Below are 21120 nucleotides of genomic sequence, written 5' to 3' on the forward strand. Positions count from 1 at the left end.
GGTATACCAGATAATACCAGATTCCTATCTGGTAAGTGCTTTTTGCTTGATCATTTAAAATTACTAACTTATTTCCCCCCTTTTGGGCTCTGCATTTGGCTATTATCTTTGTTTTTTAGTTTGTAATGTGTTATGTAATTTTATTGCTATGCCTCTTATAACTATGCTATATTTAAATTTCTTTAGCTCAGCTAAGTCTTTAAATAAAAGATATGCTTGTTGTTAGTTATGTAGCTTATTAACATTTCTCTGCTATTTTCTTTCTTTTCAGTTTTTTGCTTAAGCATTTTATTCTTCTAGTTGAGAGCATCTACCCAGAGAAAGGGAATACTTTATTTTGTGCTTCATGTACTTTTCTACTTTCTGAATTTATATAGTAAATCTATTACTTGGGTAAGAACTCTCTGGTTTTGTGTTTATTTGTTCTTTAGTTTTAGTTTTCTCTTCTGGTGCTCAGCTAGCTTTCTCCTTTGGTACCACCCACAGTTAAAAGGTGTCTTCCTTCCTCGGTTACACATCTTTGGAAACACCCTCACAGACCTGACCAGGCAGTATTTCCTAGGTAATTCTCAATCTAGTCAAGTTGACAGTGCAGATTCACCATCACAGCTTGACAACACTTCACTCCATGACACTTTCATTGTTGTTTTATGTATGTGTGTCTATCCTTCTTCATGTGGGGGGGTGGGTCCACATACATGTCCATGCACATTTGTATAATGGCCAAAGGATAAACTCATGTATCATCCTCAGGAACTCCATCCATCTTCCATCTTTGAGACAGGGTCTTTCACTGACCTGGAGCTCAGCAATTAGGTTACACTGGCAAGCCAGCAAGCCCCAGGGGTCCTCTTGTTTTTGCCTCCTCAGTGCTGGAATTACAAGCACACATTACCACACCCAGCATTTTTTTCATGACTCTCATGATTGAACTTGGGTCCTCATGCTGCAAGACAAGCACTTAACTGACAGAGCTATCGCCCCAGTCTCATCTTCATTCCTGAGCTTTTTAAAAATCTCTTGGCTGCTTACGAGGAGTTATCTTCTGAGGTGGTAAGACAGCCCAGCAGGTAAAGGTACTTCTTATGTAAGCCTGATGACATGAGTTCAGGCTTCAGGAACTTACATAAAGGTAAGAGAGAAGAGACTACACACAGTCATATTCTATCCTACAGATAGAGAGACAGACAGATACACACACACACACACACACACACACACGCACGCACACCAATATGCATGCACACACACACATACCCCACTGCATATGCATATACCCCTCCCACATCCCATACACACACAGAGAAACAATCCATTTTGAAAAGAAAATATTAACAAGATGGTGTTATCTTTCACAATCCTTCAAGTAGTAGGATGTATTTCTGGCATCTTTACATTTGAAAAGCAGCTCACTTGTATGTTATATTTTAGTCCAACAAAAATTTCCTAAATGTCTATATGTAAGAAGTCAGGGAGATCAATTTTTTTCAGTTTTTTTAATAGAAAACAATTTGTTTTCTTACAATATATTTCGATTATGCTTTCCCCCCCTCTGCCAACTCCAAGAAGATCCTCCTCACCTCCCCACTCACCCAACTCCACATGCTTTCTCCTTAAAAATCTATACAAAAACCAAAAAATCAACATATAAATATATACAAAACCCCCACAGAAAAGAAATACCGGAAACTACAATATGCAACCAAAAGACCAAAAAGACAAAAAAAAAAAAAATCCAGACAAAGCTAAGTTATATGGCTATACGAGACAAAAGTCTGCAAAAATACCACTGAGTTCATCTTGTGTTGGCCATCTACTGCCAGGCATAGGGTTTATCCTTAAGTATGGTTAAAATACTCAGTGAGATTTAATTGAATAAAACTATTTTTTCCTTTGTAAATGGGTACCAATTGCAGAAAGCTTCTTGGTTAGAGGGGAAACCCTGTGTTTACTTCCCACTATCAGCCCTGAGAGCCCATCTTGCTTGAACCTGTTCAGGCCCTGTGCATGCTACCACAATCTCTGTGAATTCACATGTGTATCAGTCATGTTGTGTCTGGAAGACGTGTTTCCTTAGAGTCATCCATCACCTCTGGCTCTTACGGTCTTTCCATCTCCTTTTCCACACAAATCCCTGAACCCTAAGCGGGGAGTCTGGTGAAGACACCATACTTAGGACAAAGTATTCTCACTCTCTGCACACTGTCCAGTTGTGGGTCTCTGAGACTAATTTTTGTTTTTAACCTGGGTAGCATGATTTCACACTTTTGTCTGAATCAACATAGAAACTTTAATATTGCTTGACTTTTGCCATGATGTGCTTAGCTGTGTCTCCTCTGGTTGACTTTGCATAAAACATGGTGAGCTGCCTCATCCTGTACAGCTTTGTCCTGAAACCCTGACTGGAACAATGTATGAATAAAGAAATGACAGACACTAAGCAAATGATAAACACACATAACACTGATAGAGGGAATCTACAATGCAACCCAGAAACTCAGCTTATTGTTATACATAACACAAGGAAGAGGGGAGGGTATGGTATTCTCAGTAGGAGATCTCTGTAGGGGAGAAGTTTGAGGTTGCAGTCACCCTGAAGGAGGAAGTTCCAGTTGCTAGGTTTTGCACACACTGTTCAGACCAGTGGAAGGTTTTTGCATTCCCATGGGTCCTTGACATGGTGGTATTTATGTCAACAATGCACATTGCTCCCCCACAGTGGGCTCTTTTAGTCAACACATGCTGCTCTTCATTGGAGGGTCATTTTCTCCTATTTTTATGCTTTTGCTTCCATTTGCCTCTGTTCCTCTTTTAGAAACAGAAAACATCCAAGAATGTTCTCTAGCTTCTTTGTTTCTTCATCGTTATCATTTGTCTTACTGGTCCGATCTCTGTCTTCTACAGTAAGGTAAATTCTAAGCATTGGCTTTGTTTTTGACACCAATCTTTTTTGCTATATGAATATTCCTCTTGACTATTTCCAATGTGTACTTGCTTTTGTTGTTCTATTTAAAGTGTCCTGGTTAGTATTTCTTACCTTGCCCATTTCTCTTGCCATTTCATTCACTTTGTTGGATTTTCATATCAATCCTACTTTTCACTTCCTTCTCTTTCTTTCTTGCAGAAGCTTTAAGGATTGGCAAGATGTAGGAGGAGGGCCCGGTTGTTTGCCCAGGCTGCCCGAGTAGCTTAGCCCCAAAATAACCACACAGAAATTGTAATCATTAAAACACTGCTTGGCCCATTAGCTCTAACTTCTTATTGGCTAATTCTTATATTATTTTAACCCATTTCTATTAATCTGTATATCACCACGTGGCTGTGGCTTACCTAGTAAAATTCCCAGTGTCTCCTGCGGCTCCATGGCTTCTTCCTAACTCTGCCTCCTTTCTCCCAGCATGCCATTTAGTTTTCGCTACCTACCTAAGTTCTACCCTATCAACAGGCCAAGGCAGTTTCTTTATTCATTAAACAATGAAAGCAACACATAGACAGAAGGACTTCCCACACCAGCAAGAGGTTTCTAAAGTTTTCTTCTGGTAGAGAGTATGTTCATTTTTTCCTCTGACTTTCTTTAATGATTATGCTGTTTTTCCCTTAGTTTAGATGTTGTTTTTCTCTTGCACTTAAATAAGACATATTTTTCTCTAGGATCAGTATCCGTGCATGGGTGACTTAGCTGGATACCTTTGGTCTCACCATCTGTCTCTGGAAGAAGTGACAGACTCACTATCTTGAGCCTATGACTGGAGAGCACATTGATTAGGCATACATGGTTTGATTCCTTCTTTGAACCTCTTATTTTACTAATATGATACATAACACAACTTAGTTCCCAGCATAGACTCCTTTTGGATACCTTCAAGTAAGTGAGCTTTCTCTAACTTTGGAAAGGATGGGCTATGCAATTTGCAAGAAAAATATATTGTGGAGCCCCTTTTTCAAAAATTAAGACTTTAATGATAGTAAAACAAAGTATTAAATCAATCCTGGAGCCATTTTCCTTTTCTTTCTTCTTTATTTTTTTAAGCTAGTTTTCAAAGTAATAGACTTGTTATGGCATTTTCATTTTAATCTAATTCATTGCCTTACCTTCTATGTGGAGTCTATCCTGCTTTCCAAATAAGCACAGAATAATGGGGTCCTGTGGGGCTGCTTAGGTTTCATAGCTCTGAAAATAGCCACAGTTAAGGGGAATTCATGTCTCTAAACGTAAATCTCATCAGTTTTCCTCTTAGTCATTCCCTTATTTCTTGGCTTCTTCAACAATAGTAAAGAGGAGGTAGGGAGAAAGCAAGAATGACAAAATGGACCTTTTTGTTGATTTAGGTAGCAAGTCTTTAAATTGGGAGACAATTAAGAGATTGACATGTGGATCATAAATAAGTGGTTTTCTATTTTTTTCAGTTAGTGTCTGTGTGCTGGTTAGTTTTCATTGTCAATGTGACTAGATTTAGCATCACCGTAGAAACAATGTTTGGGTGTGTCTGTGTGCTTCCAGAACAGTTTAATTGAAGGACAACTCACTCTGAACATGGGTGACACCATAAATGGGTTGGGATCATGAACTGATTAAAAAGAAAAAAGTGAGTTGAACACCAACATTTATCTGTTTCCTGACCACAGATACAACATAGTCTACTTCATATTTCTGCCACAAAAATTTTCCTGCCATGGTAGACTGTACCCTTAAACTGTGAGCCAAAACAAACTATTCCCTGTTAAACATTTATATTTAATGTCTATTTATTGATTTGTGTGGGAGCTCATAGGTGGTATGGCATGGATGTGGAGGTCAAAGGATGAAGTTTTGGAGTTCATTCTTTCCTTTCACTATGTGGATCTCAGGGACTTAACTCCTGTAGTAAGTCTTGATAGTCATCAGAGTTGTTCTTATTGGGGAAAATTGCTGCAGGAATTGATGATCTTTGAGGTGGACATATTGCCTTGGTTTTTCATATTGCTATATTTTATTATGGGACCTAGGCATCTGATATAGGTAGGTAGATACTCATTTGATAAAATTTCTAATCCACTAGTGTTAAGTGTGATCTGATTCAGCTATATGATTTTGGATGACTTCTGATGAGATAGGAAGTACTTGAAACTCAGTCTTTCAGATACTCTGTATTCATCCATGAATGGGGAAACTGGGGTGATTCTAATTTGGTGGCTACCAGAGTATCACTGGAATAAAGATAGTTGTGTGAAAGCTTAGGTAAGGTTCCATGATAGGTAGAGGGGCAGAGCCAAGGTGTCTAAACAATGATGGCCATGTGAGGAGTTGCTAAGGCAAGATACTGTAGAAGGTGGCATAAGGAAGTAGATGGGGCCAAGAAGACTGAGCACCAGCACCTGTAGGGTGTGTTCACTCTTAGGACTAGGTTCAAGGAAATGCAACCAGCAAAATCCATGAATGCAGTTCAAGTTGTGACTAAGGGTAGTTCTTATAAAACTTTCAATCTTGGTCTAAGCTTAAAGAATCACAGCAGAACTCTGCTACTGCTGAAACACTGAAGACATTTTGTGTTTCATACTAAAATTCATCGAACTGATGGTTCATGAGAGTGAATGAAGTTACCACCGTTTCAGTAACTTTGTGCTAGATTCAAAACCCTACTGTAGAGTAACTACATATGAAACACTCTATGAATAGTCACAGGATTTAAAATGTTTCCTTCTTAAAGCTTTGTAAATTTATCCCACTACTTTGTTCTTCCACATATACTTACCACCATCAATTATATCACATCTTAGATGATTCCACTTCATTTTATACTTCTTAGCTGTTGTTTTCTTGACAGTATAGATCTTTTCTTTATTTTTGTACATTAAGAGGTGAATTCATAAGAAATAGGCTGCAGCAGCTCGGGTTCCATCTGTTAGTTCTCACAAAGTGTGTTTCTCTGGGTGGAGCAGGCTGATGTTTCTGCTAAAGTCAGGTACATTTCTCTTTGGCTTCCTTTTTTCTGGTCATTTCTTTCACCCGTTACAGGAAGCTGCCTTAGCTCTTACAGTGCTTAATAAGCTCAGTGCTCATATTAGTTCTCTCGGCAAGAGAACTGCCCTTACCTTGTTTTTTTATAGTGATGCCCACGGCATGCTGGGTGAATCTGCAAATACTTCCAGTTTTGCCATGGTAACACTTAAGGTCTATTCCTTTTAAATAGTAACCTTTCCCTTAAAGTCTCCAATATCACTTTTCTTGTAGATTTACATGTTTGTGGACAAAGTCCATATTTCCTGAAAAGTTCTAGAGAACATATAGTGAGTGCCTCTATTATTTGTGTCTAGCATTTTTGTGAGTTACTAGAAGACGGCTTCCATGGCTGAAAGTGCTTCTTAGCCTCTCTAAAAATATTTTCACATAGAGCTATTTCATGTGGATTACTCACAAAGGCCAAAATGTTTTATTCTTCTCACATATATTGCATTCCAACTACAGTGTCTCCTCCCTCCCCTTCCCTTAGTCTCTCCCCATTACCACCCCCTCCCCCAGAACCCCTCACCCCCACCCTGCCTCTGCTTATAAAAGAACAGGCCTCCCAAGGACATCAACCAAGCACATGGCATAATATGCTACTATAAGACCAGGCACATACCATCACATCAAGACTGGATGAGACACACCAGTAGGAGGAAAAGGGTCCCAGAAACAGGTGAAAGAGTCAGAGACAGCCCCCCTCCAACTCCTAACAGTAGTTAGGAATCCCACAAGAACACCAAACTACTCTAGACAAAGGCTAATTTTTTAAGTTCTTCAAATATAATATTGATTCTTCAACATTTGGGTAATATTGGTAATATTTATTAATTCATGAAGTCCAAGAGAAACCACTCAAAGTTATTTTTCTTTTTACCACTTTATTAAAATACTGAGCTTATTTCACGTGTATATTTGTGTCTCCCCACCATTTATTTCCACAAATGAACACCGCTATTACTATGTCCTATCATAGCAGTCTGTACATGGTTAAAATCAACTAGAGGGTAGAATTCCATCCTTAAAAACTAAATAGACATTTTTAAACAACACATTCTTTTTGCTTGTTTAATTTTTTTTCACAGAACATATTTTGGTTATGCTGCTTTCAATCCCCTAACTCCTCCCAGTTGTCTCCACTTCTCCACCCAACTTCATGTGCATTTTCTCCCTCTCTTCTTCCAAGGAAATGAAAAATGCAAATGAAAATTAAAAAAAAAAACAGAAACCCACTAAAACAAAAGATACCAAAACAACCCCCACCAAGAAAACAAAACAAAGAATGAATCTGTTTTGTTTTGTGTTGGCAACTACTAGTGTGCATGGCATATGGTTGATCTACCCAGAGACACTCCATTGGAGAAAACTGGTTTTCCATTTCTCAGTAGGTGTCAATTGCAAACAGCTTGGTTAAGAGTAGAATTTTGTGTCCAATTCCCTTTCTCAGTGCTGAGAATTTTTCTGGCTTAAACCTGTGCAGATCTATGTGTACTGCCACAGTGTTTGTGTGTTCATGTGTTTATCAATCCTGATTTGTCTGGAAGACACTGTTTTCTTGGGGACCACTGATCACCTCTTCCTCTTACGATTCTTCTGCCTCCTCTTTTGCAATTTATCTCTGGGCCTTGCGAAATATTTGATGAAGACACCCCACTTAAGGCTGAGTGCTCCAAAGTCTTTCTTTGAAACACTCTCTGTGCATTGTGCATTTGTGGGTCTCTGTATTAGTTATCATTTACTGAAAGAAGAAGCATCTCTGATGTGGATTGAGTGTGCACTGATCTATGGGTGTAGGATTATGTTATTAGGAGTCATTTATTTCTTTAGCAGAATAATAATAGTAGGTTTTCCTCTTGCCTCGTGACCTATATTGTCTCAGGTTCTTGGTCACTTTAGCAGTATAGGTTCAGGTTCTGTTGACGTTCACCTTTAATCCCAGCACTCAAGAGGCAGAGGCAGGCGAATCTCTGCAAATTTGAGACCAGCCTGATTTACAGAGTGCCTTGCAGGACAGCCAGAATTACACAAAGAAACTCCATGTTGAAAAACTAAAAGAAAAAAAAAGTTGCTTACTCCTGTAACATTCATGCCATTATTGCAAAAGTATACCTTGCAGGCAGGTCTCTGTTGTAGGTCGCAGGTTTTGTGGCTGGGTGATTTTTTTTTAACTTTTTATTGATTCTTTGTGGATTTCACATCATGCATCCCAATCCCATTCATCTCCCCGTCTCTTTATATCTGCCCTCTGCCCTTGCAACCTCCCCCCAAAATAAAATAAGGTAATTTTTAAAATAAAAAAAATATTGTGGTCCAGTGAGTCACACAGGAGACCCTTTAGTTCATACATTTTTCTTCCAATTGCAATGAGTCATTGGTCTGGCTCAAGGCTTCTGGCCTCTGCTACACCGCTGATACTGGTTTCTCACTGGGGCTCCTTTTATATATTCTGTCGTTGTCTTATGTTATGGAGATTCTGTAGTTTTGGGTCTGCAGGATTGGCCCCTTCACTGCTTCAGCAGTTCATAGATGAGGTAGATGTTGGGGTGGGCCTACTTACAGCCCTGATTCTGGGCCTGGGTAGTAGCTGGGTTGGTCACTCCACCAGCTCTCCCTCATCCTCACCAAGAGGGCAAGCTTTCCAGCCCGCCCCACTAACTCACACAACGCAGTAGGCAGCAAGGCATCAGGGCCACTTCTCCTGCTCTCTTTCCCTCACGGTTGGCTCACCTGCACATCCTTCAACAGAGTCAGCACTACTGTGCTACCCAGGTAAGGTGTAGGGTCCACTCTCCTGAGTGCTGCAGCCGGTGAGGGATAGGTCCAGCTCTCCAGTCTGCTGCCCACGGTTGTAGGGGCAGGGGCATCTCTCATTTACCCAGGGTGCCACATGACAGATGAGTAGTGGGACCAGCTCTCTCCTGCTCATGTCCTCAGGGCCAGCTCTCCCACTTGCCATAAGCGGTGAGGGTGGAGGTGGGGGGATCTCTCTCCTGCCCATGCCACTGCATGGCAGATAAGAGGCGGGGCCAGCTCTCCCACAGTCACTTTCTCAGGTGGGTTCACCATGCTGCCAGTGACTGGGTGAGATTGATGACTGCATTTCCCCTCCAGTAGCATAAAGAGTACGTTGTACAACATGAATGGTTGTCCTTAAGGATAAAGCTTCTAGTTAGGCACCAGCTCTATTTCTCCATGTTTGATGACATAAATAAGTGGTGACTTTAGCAATAAGGTCTTAACATAAAGTTGAGGTGAGAAACAAATAACTTGTGATGTTTGAAGGTAGGGAGTTTATGGGATCCCTTTGGCCAGGGACTAAACAAGAAGTAACTCATTCCTGGTCCTGGAGGTTTTACTTGGTGGCAGAAAACTAGACAACACATTGTTATAATTGCCTTGTTTTTAAACTATTTTCTTTTTAAAGATTAGCCAGGCTGGACTTAAACTTCTCCTTCCTTATCCTCTTCAACATTTGCCCACCTATATGTGTCCTCATGGTCAACTAGCCATTGATGAAAGGTGATTAGTCCTGTTTCTTTTTTCTAGACACATTATTTTGACTGTTCTAATCAAGCATAAATTGGTTAAAAAATAAGCCACTCAGAGAATTACTTTGTAGAGTTAATTTCATGAATAAATCTGTTGTGATGAAATACTGTATTAAATTTTCTAATTATTCACATTGTTCCTTTTCTGTCAATTGGTAACATGATGAGTGCCAGTACTTTATATTCTTTTAGCTCACCCATTGTTCTTTATCAACTGTCTTTCAAGGCCTGTTGGTCCGTCCCTCCAAGAGCCAATCTCCTACCTAAAAGTATGCTATGCACTAAACCTAGGACCTTGAGCATGGTTAAGTCCTCTACCAGAGCTACAACTCCATCCAGGAAATCTCCAGCACTATCAGCCCCAATAACTCTAGGGTTATGATTATTATTTCTTGACCTAAGTTCTTTTAATAGTTAACTTTTGTTATAATACTTTAGCATGTTATTGTAAACTCACAATACTGCTTCATCTTTCAACTTCATTTACATTCAATGTTCTTCCTTATCTTCTTGACCACAGCCATCCTCAACTTCTTTTAAAAAATCTTTTTTAAAATTATTATTTTATTTTGTATGTGTGTTTTGCCTCTGCACAAGATGTGTGTATGTGCAGAGGCCAGAAGACTGTATTAGATATCCTGGAACTGGAGTTACAGATGGCTGTGAGCTACCATGTGAATGCCAGGAATTGAACTCGGGTCCTGTGGAAGAACAGCAAGTGCTCTTAACTGCTGAACCCCAAACCTCATTCTCAACTTTTTGAGTTAATCATAATTTCCATAATTTTAGGTTTCTGTACTTAATATGGATAAGAGACTGCCTCTGCTTGAAATACAACCCTCTCCTTCTCAGTTCAGCTCTTACCAATCTAATTTCTATTCACTAAGTGCCTTCCCTTATCTCTCTAGTTAATGAAGATGCTTCTTCTGAGCTCCCACAGGAATTTGGACAAACTCCACAATGTTCTGTATTATAGTGTAACATTTATTTATACAATTATTAATACAATTTATTTATACAATTCTCAAAGCTTCAAGATAAGGGTCATGCTAATTTTGGAAGTTTTATTGCCTATTCACTGGTATTTTCCTTTTACTTATTTCTTTCCCTCCATTTTGTCATTGAGTTCATAAACTGATATTTAAAAAAGTAGTTACAATAAAAAAATTCCATTTGACACTATGAGTGGGACTCTGTTACTATCTGTCTCCCATCACATCCTGTAGCCTTGTAAGGGTAGGTCTTGGATAGGGGACATTACCTTTCCAACAGAGAATCTCGTGGGCATGGCGACATAATCTTGTAATACAAAATCTAGGGATGCTAAGGCAGAAGAAGCTAGCTTGGGTACATAATGAGACTCTGTCTTTTAAAAAAAAATCCTTTAATCAATCTACCTCAAGACCCAACAATACCACTCTTGGGCATATAGCCAAAGGGTGCTCAATCATATCACAAGGACACGTGCTCAACTATGTTCATAGCCAGAATCTGGAAACAACCTTGATTCTCCTCAACCGAACAACAGATAAAATGTGGTAGGTTTACACAATGAAGTACTACTCAGCAGGAAAAAAAAAAATGACATCTTGAAATTTTCAGGCAAATAGATGGAACTAGAAAAAACACAATCTTGAGTGAGGTAGACCAGACCCAGAGAGATGAATATGGTATGTACTCACTCATAAGTGGATATTAGACATAAAGGAAAGGATAATGATCCTATAGTCCATGACCTCAGAGAAACAAGGTAACAAGGAGAACCCTAAGAGAGATATACATGGATCCTCCTGGGAAGGGGAAACAGACAAGAACTCCCGAGAAAATTGGGAGCATGGTGGGGCAGGGTTGGGGGGAAAGGAGGGCAGAAGAGGAGAGAGAGGGGAGAAGGGAAGGTGTCAGAAGAGCATGAGGGAATGGGATGGCCAAGATTGGGGAAGGACAGAGAGGGAGAGCAAGGAAAGAGATATCTTGACTGAGGGAGCCATTATGGGACTGACACTAGGGAAATTCTCAGGAATCCACAAGGATGACCCCAGGAAAGATCCTAAGCAATAGTAAAGAGGGTACCTGAACTGGCCTTTCCCTGTAGTCAGATTGACGACTATCTTAAATGTCACCATAGAACCTCCATCTAACAACTGATGGAGGTAGAGGGCTGAGGTCTACGACTAGCACTGGGCTGAGTTCCCAGAGCCCAGCTAAAGAGAGGGAGGAGGAATAATATGTGCAAAGGAGTCAAGACCTTGGTGGGAAAACCCATAGAAACAGCTGACCTGAGCTAGTGTGAGCTCACTAATTCTGGACAGGGAACCAACATAGGACCAAACTAGGTCCTCTGAATGTTGGTGACAATTGTACGGACTTGGGCAGTCTGTGGGGCCTCTAGCAGTGGTACCAGGATTCATTCCTACTGCTTGAACTGGTTCTTTGGATCCCATTCTCTTTGGAGGGATAACTTGCTCAGCCTAGATATAGGGGGAGGGCTTTGGTTCTACCTCAAGTGATGTGACAGACTTTGGTGACTCCCCATTGGAAACCTTCCCTCTCTGAAGAGTTGATGTGGGTGGGGTGGGGGAAAGGTGGGGGAGTGGGAAGATGGTAGGGAGAGGGAACTGAGATTGGTGTGTAAAGTGAGAAAATATTGGTTGTTTTTTTTTTAAAAAAAAAAAATCCTGTATAGCCTATGCTTGAATTGTCAACCTGTGTAAGAGTATGCTTTTCTGTTTCAGACTGAATGTATGCTCCTTCATTTCGCATAGCATGTGACTTATGGGGCACCTGGTCCATCCCTAGTTCTGTATCTGTTCTCTGCAGGGGGGCAGTAAGGTTCTTTGCTGCAACACGGGGGAATGTGTTGGCAGCTAGAGGGACCCACTGGCCATGTAAGATTAATGTCCACTACTAAAGATAATCTTGATATGTCTTTGAATAAAACATTGTTCCATTTTGGTGCTTGACTGTGTAGCATTTTCTTTTAGACACTGATACCAAGATGTTGTGAGTAAAAGTACCTAAACTACTTTTAGTTAAAAGGTATGTCACTTGCTTGAAAATAATTCTTTGTACCTTTCATTTATTTATTTATTTTGCTGAAACTTTCTGTCACTGCTGATTCTAGTTTTTCATCATTTCAAGTGGGTTTATTATAGCTTATTGAAGCATTTTATGATGATTGTTTCGAAATATTTTCTAGATAATTCAAATACTCAAACTGTCTTACTGTTTGTACTTAATGATTATCTTTTTCTCATTAAGATTATCCTGGTTCTTGTGAGTTTGAAAATATGAAAGAACCTTGAGCCTTTCGTGACTCAGGATCTTGTGTAAATCTTTCATTTTAGCAAGGATCCTCTGCTTGCTCTAGTGTTCTGGGAAGGGGCACTGTATCTTGTATGTCCTATGTTAGTAGAAGTCTTGATTCCCTCATCTTTATTCACACTGATTGGAGAGGCAGTGTCTCCTGGTCACTATTCCATGAGGATGGGAATTCTAATCTCCAACTGTAGTAATGTGGTTGGGATGTATAAGAAATAATTGATTTCCATAGTGCTTCTACTGACAAAGTGAGGATGGTGGCAGTAGTGAAAATGCCAACTCTCCACTAGATCTCCTTTGACACCAATTCAGTGGGGAGAGAATGACCCCTCATAATGACTGGGTGTGGTGGAAGTTCAGGCTGTTTACTGAAACTGGATACCTTATTTCATCCTGATAAGATAAAGGAAAAATCCCAAACCTAGTCTCACAATGGTTTTTTATATTTGTATAATCTTAACCTTTTTCTTCATTTCTGCCATCAGTTGGATAATCTTTTTTAGAAAATACTGTTTTATATTTATTTATGTCTTAAGGTATGTGTGTGTGTGTGTGTGTATGTGTGTGTGTGTGTGTGTGTGTGTATAGGTCAGAGGACATCTTCCAGGAGTTGGTTCTCTCCTTCTACCAGGATCACTCAAGCAGTGTCAAGCTACTTTATTTACTCAGTGAGCAATAGAATTTTTATTCCTCACTAATTATGGTAAGAACTGGTGAAATTTTTTGAACTTATTTTTGATCTTGATTTAAATTATTAGTTTTTTGTTATAGCTTTTTGTGGGGAGGGGTGATGGAATCTTATGTACTCCAAGTGGACCCTGAACTACTGACCACACCACCATCTTCCCCAAATGTTGGGATTATAAGCATGAGCTAAGAAAACCTTATTTAGACTAGATAAAACACAACTGTTATTGTGTTCCTATTGTTTGTATAGGTTCTAAGGTACTAACATTAGAAATTAACTACATTTTCCTGTGTAGTAATATTTCATTTGTATTTTAATAAATAAAGCTTGCTTGAAGATCAAAATGCAAAACAGGCACACTGGTCAGCCATACAGGCCAGGCAGTGGCTGCACACATCATTAATCGGAGCAGCCACATTAGTTAGCCATAGAAGCCCGGTGGTGGTAGTGGTGCATGCCTTTATTCCAAGCACCAGAGAGGAATATAAGGCAGGAGGAGACATGAACTTGCTCTCTCTTTCAGTCTGAAGATTTAATAGAGGTAAGAGCTCTCTAGTGGCTTGGCTGATTTGCTTTACTAATTTTCAGGTTGAATCCCAATATGTGTCTCTGGGTTTTTATTATTTGTGTTACATTTGGTGCCTAATGTTTGGGGTATGAATTCAGAAAAAAAGCCATTTTCCTGTGGCCTTTTTTTTTTATTAAAAATTTCTGCCTCCTCCCCGCCTCCCTTTTCCATCCCCCTCCCCCCACTCCCCACACTCCACTCCTCTCCCCCTCCCTCTCCAGTCCAAAGAACAGTCAGAGTTCCCTGCCCTGTGGGAAGTCCAAGGTCCTCCCCCCTCCATCCAGGTCTAGGAAGGTGAGCATCCAAACAGGCTAGGCTCCCACAAAGCCAGAAAATGCAGTAGAATCAAATCCCAGTGCCATTATTATTGGCTTTTCATTCAGTCCCCATTGTCAGCCACATTCTGAGAGTCTGGGTTATCCCATGCTTTTTCAGTCCCAGTCCAGCTGGCCTTGGTGAACTCCCATTAGATCAGCCCCACCGTCTCAGTGGGAGGGTGCACCACTCGCGGTCCTGATTTCCTTGCTCATGTTCTCCCTCCTTCTGCTCCTCATTTGGACCTTGGGAGCTAAGTCCAGTGCTCCAATGTGGGTCTCTGTCTCTATCTTCATCCATCGCAAGATGAAGGTTCTATGGTGATATGCAAGATATTCATCAGTATGACTATAGGATAGGGCCATTACAGGCTCTCTCTCCTCAGCTGTCCAAGGACCTAGCTGGGGGCATCTCTCTGTACCACTGGGAAACCCTCTGGAGTCAAGACTCTTGCCAACCCTAAAATGGCTCCCTTAATTAAGATATATATTCCCTGCTCCCACATCCACCCTTCCTGTATCCCAAACATCCCATTTCCCCAAGCTCTCCCCATCCTCCCCTTCTCACTTCTTTCTCCCCATCTCCCCTTTCCCCCATTCCACCCCAATCCCCAGTTCCTAATTTTTGCCGAGCAAACTTGTCTACTTCCAATATCCAGGAGGATAACTATATGTTTTTCTTTGGGTTCACCTTCCTATTTAGCTTCTCTAGGATTGTGAATTATAGGCTCAATGTCCTTTATTTATGGCTAAAAACCACTTATACGTGAGTACATCACATGTCCATCTTTTGGGGTCTGGGTCACCCCACTCAGGATAGTGTTTTCTATTTCCATCCATTTGCATGCAAAATTCAAGATGCCATTGTTTTTTACTGCTGAGTAGTACTCTAATGTGTATATATTCCACACTTTCTTCATCCATTCTTCCATTGAAGGGCATCAAGGTTGTTTCCAGGTTCTGGCTAATACAAATAATGCTGCTATGAACATAGTTGAACAAATACTTTTGTAGTATGATAGGGCATCTCTTGGGTATATTCCCAAGAGTGGTATTGCTGGGTTCTGGGGTAGGTTGATCCCGAATTTCCTGAGAAACCGCCGCACTGCTTTCCAAAGTGGTTGCACAAGTTTGCATTCCCACCAGCAATGGATGAGTGTACCCCTTACTCCACATTCTCTTCAGCAAAGGCTATCATTGGTGTTTTTTTATTTTAGCCGTTCTGACAGGTATAAGATGGTATCTCAAAGTTGTTTTGATTTGCTTTTCCCTGATCGCTAAGGAGGTTGAGCATGACCTTAAGTGTCTTTTGGCCATTTGAACTTCTTCTGTTGAGAATTCTCTGTTCAGTTCAGTGCCCCATTTTTTAATTGGGTTAATTAGCATTTTAAAGTCTAGTTTCTTGAGTTATTTATATATTTTGGAGATCAGACCTTTGTCTGTTGCGGGGTTGATGAAGATCTTCTCCCAGTCAGTGGGTTGCCTTTTTGACTTAGTGACAGTGTCCTTTGCTTTACAGAAGCTTCTCAGTTTCAGGAGGTACCATTTATTCAATGTTGTCCTTAATGTCTGTGCTTCTGTGGTTATATGTAGGAAGTGGTCTCCTATGCCCATATGTTATAGAGTGCTTCCCACTTTCTTTTCTATCAGGTTCAGTGTATTCAGACTGATATTGAGGTCTTTAATCCATTTGGATTTGAGTTTTGTGCATGGTGGTAGATATGGATCTATTTTCATTCTTCTACAGGTTGACATCCAGTTATGCCAGTACCATTTGTTGAAGATGCTTTCTTTCTTCCATTGTATACTTTTAGCTCCTTTGTCGAAAATCATGTGCTCATAGGTTTGTGGGTTAAAATCTCAGTCTTTTATTCGATTCCATTTGTCGACTTCTCTGTTTTTATGCCAATACCAAGCTGTTTTCAATACTGTAGCTCTGTAATAGAGTTTGAAGTCAGGGATGTTAATACCTCCAGACGATCCTTTATTGTATAAGATTGTTTTGGGTATCCTGGGTTTTTTGTTTTTCCATATAAAGTTGATTATTGTACTCTCAAGGTCTGTGAAGAATTTTGATGGGAATTTGGCGGGGATTGCATTGAATCTATAGATTGCTCTTGGGAGAAATGCCATTTTTACTATGTTGATCCTCCCAATCCAAGAGCAAGGATTGGGAGGATCCTTCCATTTTCTGGTATCCTCTTCAATTTCTTTCTTCAAAGACTTAAAGTTCTTGTCAAATAGATCTTTCACTTCCTTGGTCAGAGTTACCCCAAGATATTTTATGCTATTTGTGGCTATCGTGAAAGGTGATGCTTCTCTGATTTCCCTCTCTGCTTCCTTATCCTTAATGTATAGGAAGGCAACTAATATTTTGGAGTTGATCTTGTATCCTGCCACATTACCAAAGGTGTTTATCAGCTGTAGGAGTTCTTTGGTAGAGTTTTTGGGGTCACTTATGTATACTATCATATCATCTGCAAATAACAAAAGCTTAACGTCTTCCTTTCCAATACAAATCCCCTTGATTCCCTTCTGTTGTCTTATTGCTATTGCTAGAACTTCAAGCACTATATTGAAGAGGTATGGAGAGAGTGGACAACCTTGTCGTGTTCCTGATTTCAGTGGGATGGCTGTGAGTTTCTCTCCGTTTGAGTTGATGTTAGCTGTCGGCTTGCTGTATATAAGTTTTTTTTTTTATTATTTTTATTTTGTTTTGGCCTTTTTTTTATTCTTTTTTAATTAAAATTTCCACCTGCTCCCCATTTCCCATTTCCCTCCCCTCCTCCCAAATATTGCCCCCTCCCCCCACTCCCCTCCCCCTATCCCCACTCCTCTTCTCCTCCCCCCACACCATTCCCCCTCCCTCTCAATACTGAAGAGCAGTCCAAATTCCCTGCCCTGCGGGAAGACGAAGGTCTTCTATCTACGTCCAGGAAGGTGAGCGTCTAAACAGGCTAAGCTCCCACAAAGCCAGTTCATGTATTAGGATCAAATGTACTAGTGCCATTGTCCTTGGCTTCTCATCAGCCTTCATTGTCTGCCATGCTCAGAGAGTCCAGTTTCAACCCATGCTTATTCAGTCCCAGACCAGCTGGCCTTGGTGGGCTCCCAATAAATCAGATCCACTGTCACAGTGGGTGGGTGCACCCCTCGTGGTCCTGATTTCCTTGCTCATGTTCTCCCTCCTTCTGCTCCTCCTTTGGACCTTAAGAGCTCAGACCGTTGCTCCAAATTGAGTCTCTGTCTCTACCTCGATCCATCGCCAGATGAAGGTTCTAAGGTGATATGTAAGATATTCATCAGTATAGGATAGGGACCTTTCAGGTTCCCTCTCCTCAGTTGCCCAAGGTACCAGCTGGGGACATCTCCCTGGACACCTGCGAACCCCTCTAGAGTCAAGTCTCTTGCCAACCCTAAGAAGGCTCCCTTAGTTAGGATATATACTTCGCTGCTCCCGTATCCACCCTTCCTATATCCCAACCATCCCAATCCCCCAAGCTCCTCCCATCCTCCCCTTCTCACGTTTCTCATTCCATTTCCCCTTTGCCCCATGCCACCTCACCCGGTGCGGTGGCGCACGCCTGTAGTCCCAGCTACTCGGGAGGCTGAGACAGGAGGATCGCTTGAGTCCAGGAGTTCTGGGCTGTAGTGCGCTATGCCGATCGGGTGTCCGCACTAAGTTAGGCATCAATATGGTGACCTCCCGGGAGCGGGGGACCACCAGGTTGCCTAAGGAGGGGTGAATCAGCCCGGGGTTGGAAACGGAGCAGGTCAAAACTCCCGTGCTGATCTGTATATAAGTTTTATTATATTTAGGTATAACCCTTGTATCCCTAATCTCTCCAAGACCTTTATCATAAAGGGAATTTTGTCAAATTCTTTTTCAGCATCTAATGAAATGATCATATGGTTTTTTTCTTTCAGTTTATTTATATGATGGATTACATTGATAGATTTGCGTATGTTGAAACAGCCCTGCATCTCTGGGATGAAGCCTACTTGATCATAATGGATAATTTTTTTAATGTGTTCTTGGATTCGGTTTGCCAGTATTTTATTGAGAATTTTTGTGTCGATATCCATGAGTGAGATAGGCCTGTAATTCTCTTTCTTGGTTGGGTCTTTGTGTGATTTTGTTATCAGGGTAACTGTAGCTTCATAAACGGAATTTGGCAATGACTCTTGTGTTTCTATATTGTGAAATACATTGAAGAATATAGGTATTAGGTCTTCTTGGAAGTTCTGGTAGAATTCCGCATTGAAACCATCTGGTCCTGGGCTTTTTTTGGAAGGGAGGTTTTTGATAACAGTTTCTAATTCTCGCGACTCACAGATCTATTTAGATTGTTCACCTGGTCTTGGTTTAACTTTGGTATATGGTACTTATCTAAAAAGATGTCCATTTCTTGTGCATTTTCCAGTTTTGTGGCATATAGGCTTTTGTAGCAAGATCTAATGATTCTGTGAATTTCCTCTGTGTCTATGGTTATGTCTCCCTTTTCATTTCTGATCTTATTAATTTGCGTGTTCTCTCTCTGTCGTTTGATTAGTTTGGATAGGGGTTTGTCGATCTTGTTGATTTTCTCCAAGAACCAACTTTTTGTTTCATTGATTCTTTGGATTGTTTTCTGTGTTTCTATTTTGTTGATTTCAGCCCTCAGTTTGATTATTTCCAATCTATTACTCCTCCTGGGTGAGTCTGCTTTTTTTTTTCTAGAGCTTTCAGGTGTGCTGTTAAGTCTCCAATGTGTGCTTTCTCTGTTTTCTTTAAGTGGGCACTTAGTGCTATGAACTTTCCTCTTAGCACTGCTTTCATTGTGTCCCATAGGTTTGAGTATATTGTCTCTTTATTTTCATTAAATTCAAGAAAAATTTTAATTTCTTTCTTAATTTCTTCCTTGACCCAGGTGTGGTTCAGTAGTTGACTGTTCAGTTTCCATGAGTTTGTCGGCTTTCTGGGGGTAGCATTGTTGTTGAATTCTAACTTTCATCCGTGGTGATCCAATAATACTTGGGTGCTTACTAAAATTTTTTTGTATCTGTGGAAGTTTGCTTTGTTACCGAGTATGTGGTCAATTTTCGAGAAGGTTCCATGAGCTGCAGAGAAGAAGGTATATTCTTTCCTATTTGGGTGGAATGTTCTATAGATGTCTGTTAAATCCATTTGCTTCATTACCTCCATTAATTCTCTTATTTCTCTATTAGGTTTCTGTCTGATTGACCTGTCCATTGGTGAGAGAGGTGTGTTGATGTCTCCTACTATTAGTGTGTGTGGTTTGATGTCTGCCTTGTGTTCTAGTAATGTTTCTTTTACGTAAGTGGATGCTTTTATATTAGGGGCATAGATATTCAGGATTAAGACTTCATCCTGATGAATTGTTCCTCTTATGAGTATAAAATGACCATCTCGATCTCTTCCTATTGATTTTAATTTGAAATCAGATTTTTTAGAAAAATAGTATGGCCACACCCACTTGTTTCTTAGGACCATTTGTTTGAAAAACCTTTTCCCAACCCTTTACTCTGAGTAGATGTCTGTCTTTGTGGTTGAGGTGTGTTTCTTGTAAACAGCAGAATGTTGGATCCTGTTTTTGTATCCAATCTCATAGCTTGTGCCTTTTTATAGGTGAATTGAGTCCATTGATATTAAGTGATATTAATGACCAGTGGTTGTTGACTCTGGCTATTATTATTTTTTGGTAGTAGAGTTTGTATGTTTCCCTTCTTTGAGTTATGCTGGTGAAGTGTCGCTAGATGTCTGCGTTATTAAAGGCAGTGTTGGGAATGTTGGATTCCTTGGGTTGTGATTTTTTTCTATTACTTTCTGTAAGGCTGGATTTGTGGCTACGTATTGTTTAAATTTGTTCTTATCCTGGAATATTTTGTTTTCTCCATTGATAGTGAACGATAGATAGCTTGGCTGGGTATAGTAGTCTGGGCTTGCATACATGGTCTCTTAGTTTCTGCAGTACCTCTATCCAGGACCTTCTGGCTTTCATGGTTTCCATAGAGAAGTCTGTTGTAAGTCTGATAGGTTTACCTTTATAAGTTACTTGACCTTTTTCCTTTGCAGCTCTTAATATTCTTTCTTTATTCTGTATATTTTGTGTTTTGATTATTATATGGCGAGGGGATGGCTTTTTTTTTGATCCAGTCTATTTGGTGTTCTGTATGCTTCTTGCATATTCATAGGAATATCTTTCTCTTTTTTTTTTCGAGACAGGGTTTCTCTGTGGCTTTAGAGATATCTTTCTTTATGTTGGGAAAGTTTTCTTCCATAATTTTGTTAAATATATTTTCTGGGCCTTTGAGCTGTAATTCTTCTCCTTCTTCTATCTCTATTATTCTTAGGTTTTGTAAAAATATGGAATGCTTTGCTAATTTGCATGTCATCTTGCGCAGTGGCCATGCTAATCTTCTCTGTATCGTTCCAATTTTAGTATATGTGCTGCCGATGCGAGCACTGCCTGTGGCCTTTTAACAGGTTGGAGGTGCACGAGGGGCTCCTGTTGGAGCTTTACATCAAGTTCCAGCCCCACCAGGTTAGGCTTTCTTTTCTTTTTTTCCTCAAGCTTCTGAGGGAATTTGGGATTTTTCTAGTTGTACCCTCTCTGACAAAGACTCCAGTTGCCACCCAAACTCCAAAATCACCTGGGCTCCAAATGCTACAGGATTCATCTGCCCTAGACTGGTTAGTT

General features: G+C 40.3%; 1 non-coding gene across 1 annotated transcript; it reads right to left on the reverse strand.

The window, feature by feature from the left end:
• Positions 1-20780: 20780 nt before the first annotated feature.
• Positions 20781-20886, reverse strand: LOC130868780 (U6 spliceosomal RNA). Its single transcript, XR_009056581.1, has one exon. It is a non-coding gene; the product is annotated as a U6 spliceosomal RNA (small nuclear RNA).
• Between the last annotated feature and the right edge of the window lie 234 nt (positions 20887-21120).

This window comes from Chionomys nivalis, chromosome X (assembly GCF_950005125.1).
Source record: "Chionomys nivalis chromosome X, mChiNiv1.1, whole genome shotgun sequence".
Lineage (NCBI taxonomy): Eukaryota > Metazoa > Chordata > Mammalia > Rodentia > Cricetidae > Chionomys > Chionomys nivalis.